The following is a 9,584-nucleotide window of genomic DNA, read 5'->3' as shown; positions in this document are numbered from 1 at the left end:
TTTAAAACTCAAGATCTTTTGTTGGGCTCAATTCTAAAAAATGTATTGCAGTAAGTTGCCTTGAAATTTTGAGTTTTCTCAACTTTTTCATTTTTACATTGTTGTAACACAATTCCAAAAATCAAAAAGAGCCAACAAGCAGTTATAGCAAAAGGGAAACATAATACGTGACCTTCAATAAATAATTGTGAGGATTTTGTGTCCAAAACTCCCGCCACCACACACAATAAGTAAAAGAACTAACCACACCCTCTCAATGTGTCATCGCAATGATGCCATCAACGCAATGACGTAAAACCTATGTAAAGGAGCAGGCAAAATATATTTTGCTACAGTGGTAGTTGTTTAGGAATCACCATGCGCTCTTCACATGCTCTGACAAATCACAGATTGTGACTTGGCTTAAGAAGAACTTTCAGTCATGAGTTTCTCTTTCTTTGTTTTATCTCCTGCAGAAAAGCGTGGACAACAACTCGGCACAACAGACACAGACAAAGCAGAAGACATCAGGACAGCACCGGCAGCAGACCATTAAAAAGCAAAATGAGTCGGCAGTGGATCGTTCTCAGATGAGTTGGAGTCGGATGGTGCAGTTGATCAGTTTGGTGATGAATCAGAATGTGATTCCTCCAGCGTAGACATGGGAGACGAATATATACCACCTAAAGGTGAATGTGAGGACAGCACAGATGATTCGGATGGAAGTGAAGAATTCTTTGATGACACAATTGACGTGATATCCAAACGGAAGGCCAAAGAAAAGAGGACCACTAAGGCCATACAGTGTCATCAAAGTGCAGGTGCAAAGCCCCAGGTTCATGCAAACAAGAAGCAGCATCCCTACCACATCAAAAAGTCCTCCTGGTACAGAAGATGGTGATACATCACTGTCTCCTCCATCTGTGTCTGTTCCTGCAGTCTCTAAAAAGTCAGATGGGAAAAGGGTATATGACAAAACGCAGTACTGCCAGTTTTGTGAAACTTCAGTAAATAAATATTTAAGACATCTGGAGCGTCTTCACAGTGCTTTGGCTGAAGTTGCCAAGGCTTTAAATTACAAGAAGAATTCAAAGGAAAGAAAATGTAATTTGAATTTTTGCAACTTTGTGCACAATGCATCTGTACTCAAGAGTGGACAAGGGAGCCTCATCGCAAAGAAGCAACCCAGAACACACTGTTCGGAGGAAGAATTTTTGCACTGTTCCCACTGCCTTGGCCATTTTGCCATAAAACTGATGTGGTGATCTTAGAAATTGTGATAAACGACCATCCGAAGAGGAGGCACAGGAGACATTTTCTAAAACTCGAGTGCTGGCCACCTGCTCTATTGAACAACCTTCAGCTTCAGGCACACCTGAAATGTTTAATGATCTGACCAAGAGCATGCGTCAAGATTATGTCACTGATATTGTTAAAACTGATCCAGCAATCAGGGGTTTTGGCTGCCATTTAATGAACAAGGTCATGGGTAGTAGTACTGACACAGTTGGCAATAAGAAGACTTTCACACAACAGCTGAGGAGTCTTGGTAGGATGATAAAAGCTGCAAGAGAGATAACAACTATGAAGGAGACCATTAAAATTGCACGTCACGTAGGCAGATTTGACAAAACGACATTTAAGTCCAAAATTCCAAGTCTTAATGGTAAATTGGGTAATGGATTGAACAACATGGCAAAGTACTTAAGAGCCGAAGCACTGCAGAACTTAGATCATGCAGAAGCAGAGCGGTACCATGCATTTTCCACTATTTATGATAGTCACTGGGGTGTGTACATGTCAGGCAGTGGTGGACAGTAACGGAGTAAATTTACTTGAGTACTGTACTTAAGTACATATCCAGAGGATTTGTACTTTACTTGAGTATTAGATTTCTTTGGTACTTAATTTCTAGGAAGGCTGAAAAGTACTCGTTACTTTCAGGTCTGCTCTTTTTTTTTTTTTTTTTTTCTAAAATACTATCGGACACAAGCTGTGTTTGTCAAAGAAGGAAACCTATCACAGTGCACGCTCTCCACTGGGATCTACGTAAAAGCGGAAATACGTCATCCCTCCCCATAAGGATACCACCAAAGTAGCCACGCTCTCGACTGCGTTTGTCAACACAAAACCGCGACAATGGCTGCATCAGATGTAGTTTTTTGTAAAGCAGTGATTCTCAACCAGTGGTCTGGGGACAACATTGGTCTTTGAGGGGGTTCCAGTTCCCAACTTAGCTAAATGATAGAGAGTTAGTTGGACGGTGCAGGTTCATTTGGTTACAGTTTTAATGATTGTTAATAAACATCTGCATCTGCAACATCTGCTGCATTGATGTTGCTAGGTAAGCGTCCTGCGTCCCTGACACATTAAAATCTGAAAGGACGCACTAAACTCACTATCCATGCGTCCCGGGGACGCACCTCATTTTCCCCATGAAAAACGATACATTGTGAACATTAAACAACTCGTGTTTAATCTCAGTAACTGGCAAAAGGAACCTTGTTGTTAGCAGACCGGACAAGCGCTGTTTCAACCCTCTGCGCATCTGCTCGGCGCAGACGTGATCCCCTGTACAAAGTATCGCGACATCCTAATTTAGCCGCTACCAAAACAACTAGCCCGTCACCGCTGATTTCCTTTCAACCAGGGGCGTCACACCCGTGGGGGATGTGTGTGTTAACACCCACACTTTTCCCGTTGAGAGGGTTCAACACCCACACTTTTTCTGCAGTTTTCCACAAACGCCTTACTGCGGCCGCTCTGTGTCTGCACTCGCTGCAGCTGCCTCCTCTCTCCTCTCTCTCCTGTTGCTGCTTCAAACATGACACCGGCTTTGGGACTGACCGGCTGATGATTGGCTGTTCTGCCTTAAGTCCCGCCTCTCTTGCTATGTTAGATTTATTGTTCAGCTCGTGCTGATGAGGCGGGATCTACCGTAAAATACCAAATAATAGCCGGGCGTGTATTTGTCTCAACCACTTAACAGACCAGGTGTTTATTTGGGACAGGCGTTTAATTCCCTCCTCACAAAAATCCGGGATGAAAATGTCACAAACTTCTCCAGCTTCTCTGTGAAATCTCTGGAAACGGAGAGCAACCAAAAACAATGTCTGTAACGTTCACTGATGATTATAAACGTTGATTACTCCTGATACGTTCAGTATACAGGTCGACACCAAACCACATGATGTGTTGTATAATGTGTTTATGTGTTTACAGCTGCTAATGTATGTAACGCTGTTACTGTGATGACAAATGACAGTTAAATATTTAATCTGTCTATAATAACCACATCCTGACATGTAACTGTGATTTTTGATAATCTGTTAATTTTTTGTCATGATTGTTATTATTAGTACTCAAAGGCTGCAAATCAAGATAAGAAGCTGCAACTGGCAGTGAGCAGCTCTCTTTTCTATTAGCAGTGAAGTGACATAGTCCATGACAGAACATTATAAAATATGATAATGTATAAAATAACATTTAATGGTAAAAAAAAAGTACAGTTGCAGTAGGCTTCTATTATAAATATTATAATTAAACAAATCAAGACAGATGTCACATTTACATGTCAGGGTGTGGTTATTATAGACACAGATTTAATATTTAAGTGTCATTTATCATCACCCCCCGACTCAAAATTGTTTTAAAAAAACACCACCACCACATCCATCCCCCGCACTTTTGAAAAGCTTGCTACACCTCTGATTTCAACATTTAATAATACAAACTTCATAGTAAATAAACCGACATTTCCACTGCTCGATGCTGTGCTCATTTGTGTCACATTTAGGGGACGTGCTGTAATGAAATAAATAAAACATAATCCGATGGTGGTGATGAAAACTACATTGAAGGCCAGCCGCCATTTTGTTACTGTCATATGTCATGCCACTGTGACAGTTGTTTTACAATAAACTTTTCAGATTTGGAATTTAATTTGTTCAATTTCAGATACATTTTGAACATACATGAATATATCCGTTTATTATAACCATACTAAAACCCACTAAACTCACCACCTGTGTGTCCCGGGGACTCACTACATTGAAAACCTATCAACATCACTGTGCTGTCCTCCTGTCCTCCCATTCATTTGATTTGTTTTTACAGGTGTTTCTGCAGGCTTTATATAACATTGTGGTTCTAAAAGCAAGCACATCAGTGCAGGTGGTTTCAAAGAGTTCATTCTCAGAAAACAAGAGTTAAAAGGTCCTTAAATTCATTTAGAAAAAATTATAGTAATTCATTGATGTGAAAAATAAGAAATGTACTCTTACTTTTACTTAAGTACCTTTAAAAGCAAGTACTTTTTTACTCTTACTCAAGTAACATGTCAACTGAGCTACTTTTACTTGTAACGGAGTAAATTTTGACCAGTAGTATTTGTACTCTTACTCAAGTACTGGGGTCGAGTACTCTGTCCGTCTCTGATGTCAGGTCATGGCAGGATGGACCAGAGGGAGGCCAAATTTATTGCTCCCAAGCACTTACCATTTACAGGTGATGTTAGACTTCTTCATGCTCGTCTAGATAAAGCGGTAACCCAAGGGATCAAGGAATTGAAAGAGATGGTTTCAACAGCTAACTGGAAACGGCTGTGTGAGACTACTTTGACAAATGTAATACTGTTCAACCGCCGAAGGGAAGGTGAAGTCTCTAAGATGGAGCTTAAGTTCTTTCAGATAAGAAAGAAATCAGTGCCTATTGAAGAAGTCGAACAGCACCTCACAGTCAACGAGATGAGTATGTTCTCCCATTTCACTCAGATTGAACTGCCAGGAAAGCTTAGCCAAGGTGTTCCTTTACTACTAACCCCACAGACTGAAGAAGCACTTGAACTGCTGTGCAATAAACAAGAGGAGTGTGCCCTTAAAAAAAAACATCTACTTGTTTGCTCGTCCAGAAAAAGACACCTATCTCTAAGGTTCTGATTGCATTAGAAAATATTCAAAAGAATGTGGTGTCAAAAACCCCAAAGCCCTTCGCTCCACAGAGCTGCAGAAACAAATTGTAACATTGTTGAGTGTACTGTATCTTAAAGACCGTGATCAATTGGCAAGGTACCTCGGCCACAATATTAGGATCCATGACGACTTCTATAGGCTCAAGCTGGACACCCTTCAAATTGCCAAAGTCAGCAAGCTCCTACTTGCTTTGCAGCATGGGCGGATTGGAGACTATATAGGGATGAACCTTGATGAGATAGACATCTCCCCAGATGGTATGTACACAGCATTTCTCTGCATGACCCAATTTGTTTTATTAATTCTCTTAAATAGACTGTTAAAATTATTTAGCCTTTTGGAATAGTGTACATTTAATTATGCTATTTTTTGGTAAAAAACGTATTTTCTTAAAAGGTTAAAGCTCTATAATGTGATTGCAATCATTGCTATAGAGTGTTTGTTCTGTAACAGAGGGTTCTCCAGCTCCAGAAAGTACATTTTCAGGTGGGTTGCCAATTTCACCCAGACAGGAAAGAGAACCCATTTATCAGCTACAACCCCTTTATCAGCTTCAATTTTATAGTGTTCCAGGTCTGATTTGTTTCTTTGTCTTTGTGTTATCAAGGACCATGCTGGAAATAAGTTGTACACTTTTGCATGTCATCCTTTTGGATTACTGTTTTATTGTGTTTTCGATCCATAAATAAATCAATCAAAAAAAATCACTTCAAATTTCACCTGTTTATGCTGTATCTTGTCTTGTCTCTCTCCAGATAGGATAAAATTGGTGTCTCAACCTGAAAAAAATGAATTTTCATTTACTAAAGAGCTGCAGAGATATGGAGACCCCTAAACAAACACGCTATAGCAATTTGTCACAAATAGTGCTATTTATTTAACATTTAAGTTAACAAAACAGATTCACTTGTATTACCTTTATTTTGCTTAATCCCATAGAGTCTGTACCAACACTGATGCCCGACAAGGAAGAGGTGCAAGGAGAAGACGAGATGGGGAAAGGAGAAAACAGCAATAACAGGGGAGGAGAAGATGGCGAGACAGAGGTCATGTATTGTCGGGTATATGTAACTTTTATAGGTAATGCATCAGGGTTGAGATGTTGCTATACCTACAGTGCTGGATAACAAAAAAAGATACACAACTGACTAATAGCATGAGGGGGGCTAACCCTGGTACAGTGTTTCCTCTACATTCATTTAAAATCCTATGAATCCTATAAATCATAGCCGCCGCTCCTTCAAATGTCTTCTTTTTTTTTTTTTTTTAATTGTCGCAAATACACCACCGCCGCATCATTTCTCCACCTTCACAGCAGAGTCCTGCACTGGGTCGGATGTCGTCGCGAGTGCTGAGGTAAACTAGATAACTATCTTGCTCAGTATCTACTCTTTGGAGTAGATTCCCTCCGCCCTCCCCCAATAACTTACCGGTGCCATCGACGTTAATTACTCGCGAGAGCGCAGCCTTGAAAGTGACATCACGTCAAGCACCCAGGCACCAGGTCGGAGAGTCAGAGGAGTGTCATCTTGAAAATGGGGCAATGACTCACCGGAGAAAAGGTAGACTTATTAGCTTAAGAAAACTTATAATAGATTTTATAAGTTCAATAGACATTCGCAAAATATTGATGGCCAGCTAAGGTTACGTAACATGTCGGTAGCTTAATTAATTGGGCCCGGTGCCAACTCAACTCAGTGTCCCTAACGTGAGTAAACTAATTGATAGCATTAAGCAAATGTATACACGCCATGATGTAACTGCTGACTGCATTTTCAGATGAGCTTGTTCAAATATTTCTCTAAACCCAGAAAAATTCCTTGTTCTGAGCCTGGGCAGAGACGTTCTACTATTGTAGAGACAGATCACTCTGATCATTTTGAATGGGGAAATCTGCGACGCCAAAGATGGCGCATATCCCGCCCCTTTCACCAACAGCCAATCACCTGCGTTGTCACAGTCGAACCGGGAAAATTATAGCCCAATCATGTTGTTTCACCAGCGCATGCGCACAAGTAGTTTTTACGACAGCGAGAACGTCTCTGGTAGAGTCATTAACGGCACTGGAGTAGTGTCCGAAAGTCCGTTTTTCTTTTTGCCGTTGAGCTCACTATATAGTGCACTATGATGGACTCACTATGTAGTGACTACGGAGTAGGGAATGAGTGGGTGATTTCGGACACAGCCCCAGAGCACAGCAGCCGGCACAGATTCAGCCGTACGATGGACGTCGGTGTCGTAAATCCGCGCGCATGCGCAGTGGAGTTCTCCCTGTAGGAAAAGAGCATTTTAAACATTATTTCTATGGTAAAGTCGATGTTTTTTGGTTTTTATGTGTATCTTATTTCACTGGCAAGCATGTCTGTGTTTTTTCCGTCCTGCTATCACGTTAAAGGGTGGATTTGACCATGCCTCCATTCATTTAGATAGGGGTCTGGTCTCTTTGGGCTTTTCGAGGCGTCGCCAAGATGGCCGCCGAGTGGCATGACTTGCCTAGAAGGACTTTGGCCTGGGTGCAATCTTTGCCACTGATTCTACAGCCTCATCAAGAGATTATTATTATTATATTTATTGTTTTTTAAATTTATTTTATTGTTATTATTTTTTATTTTTACATTCAGCCTTTAAAAAGCCCTTTTCCATGCCAGCCATTCAATAAAAAGGGGGATTATGCTGGGCATTTAAGTAAAATCTGCAGTCAAGTGTCATTTGTTTACGCCGCCACGGCTCCCCGGAGAGCCTGCCCCCGCTGCTAATAAAAATCCTGGAGGAAATGTAACCCGCTAGGTACTACAGAGTTTTGGACCAGTGACTAGGTTCGTAGAGGAGGGTTTAAAGAGGAAGTCACAGACACAATGAATAAATGGAGCCACGAAGTACGTTGAAAGTAAGTTGACTGTATTGAACTGTATGAAAATAAAATAAAATTCAGTGCAATGACATCTGATTGCTCAATATTTCACAGTCTTTCTTTAACATAAAACCAAATAAAAGTGTCCAAATGGAAACGTAATGTTCCTTTAAATGTTCCTTGAATGTCCTTGAATGTTCCTTGAATGTCCTTGAATGTTCCTTGAATGTCAGCGCGCTTCAGTCAAATGTATGTAAGTCAAGTCAGGGGAAGTTGAAAGAGTCAGGGGTTCAGGAGTCAGGTGTGTGTGTGGTGGTCCTACCACAGGCACACTCAGTTAAGGTGAAGAAGGGGCTGGATGTCCTCTTCAGGCTCAGGTACGGGTTCTCTACTCCTTTGGGTAAGGGGGTTTCACTAGCTCGCCATCTCCATCAACCAGGAGAATCCAGATCCACATCTAAAGGTTTCTGAAGGTTCTCAAAAAACCTAGCCTGTATAAAGACAGAGCTAGCACTACATAGAATCATCAAACTTCTCTTATGGCCATATTCAATACATATATCTCAACACACTACTGGAACACAATAGTGATTAAATGAATTATCTTTTTAACTGTACAGTTCTTTTCTTTTTCTCAATTAAGTATTTCCACACATTTTTAATCAACATTAATTATCTTAGCTATTTAACCATGAATTATGATAATTTTAGCTCCTTTACCATAAAATATTGTTCATTTTAATCCTTTAACCATTTCACACATATCCATTGAATTATGAACAGAAAATTAGCAAAATGCACCTTTAACACACATAAGAATATCAATTCAGGCTTCAGAGTTTCTGCCTTCCTGATTAATGAATATGTTTAACAGTATTTAACAAGACACACACCCTAAAGTGCATCTCAGAATGAGTACACACACACACACAGGAAAATAAATAGCACACCTCGTTTTTTCATCAGGTTATCAGAGCAAAATATGCAGCTTTAACTCTTAAAACACACAGTAAACAGTAGCGGCAGGTCACGTTCATGTATCAACAAGTTTTCTGCCCTCTCACATGTTGAATCACCATGTGGCTACTACAGTTAGCATGCGCTAGCGCTAGCTAGCTCGAGCAACTCACCAAGTCTCTGCCGAAAACAATAACTCACGGGTCCTCGACCACCTCTCTGCTTCAGGTAGGTACACTTTCCAAGGTTATTCTGTGTTGATAAGTTAGTTAACAACCGCCATTTTCGTGACTTCTTATTAACTTTCTCCTCCGTGCTCTCATCTGCTCGTACCGCTGCTCTGACTCTCTGCTCTCACTCCGCACCACGCTAACTCTGCGCTCTCACTCCGCACTGTAACTCTCGCGAGAACAGGGTGGGAATACTTTTTCTTAAAAATCATACATCTACTTTTTTTTTATAATGCAACAATTAATGACTGAGTGTGTGCAAAATTAATATTATTGACAGAATAATAAACTAAAGAGAGTTAAATTAATAAAAAGTATATTTTAAAGGAAACAACAATATTATCTACTGGGTTACAGAAACACTGTGGTAGTTTTTGTTTTTTGTGAAATAATTTTGTTTCTGTGTGCAAAGTAAATTAATAATAATAATAACAATCATAATAATAATGGTTTACAATTATATAGCGCTTTTCTATTGATACCCGATATCCAAAGCGCATACAGAAACCATTATTCATTCATACACATTCTCACTGGTGGTGGTAAGCTGCATGTGTAGCCACAGCTGCTCTGGGGCAGACTGACGGAAGCATGGCT

The 9,584-nt window shown here is 40.3% G+C and overlaps 2 long non-coding RNA genes across 2 annotated transcripts; both read right to left on the bottom strand.

Moving 5' to 3' along the window:
* Window positions 1-437: 437 nt before the first annotated feature.
* Window positions 438-5,729, bottom strand: LOC115581427 (uncharacterized). The gene is made up of 3 exons (XR_003984038.1): window positions 5,670-5,729; window positions 845-921; window positions 438-662 (listed from the first exon to the last, which is right to left on the bottom strand). It is a non-coding gene; the product is annotated as an uncharacterized LOC115581427 (long non-coding RNA).
* A 2,101-nt stretch (window positions 5,730-7,830) lies between these two features.
* On the bottom strand, window positions 7,831-9,117 carry LOC115581425 (uncharacterized). The gene is made up of 2 exons (XR_003984036.1): window positions 8,931-9,117; window positions 7,831-8,291 (listed from the first exon to the last, which is right to left on the bottom strand). It is a non-coding gene; the product is annotated as an uncharacterized LOC115581425 (long non-coding RNA).
* Between the last annotated feature and the right edge of the window lie 467 nt (window positions 9,118-9,584).

The sequence above is a fragment of the Sparus aurata genome, chromosome 5 (genome assembly GCF_900880675.1).
Source record: "Sparus aurata chromosome 5, fSpaAur1.1, whole genome shotgun sequence".
Classification (NCBI taxonomy): domain Eukaryota; kingdom Metazoa; phylum Chordata; class Actinopteri; order Spariformes; family Sparidae; genus Sparus; species Sparus aurata.
This window is presented reverse-complemented; position numbering and strand designations above follow the sequence as displayed.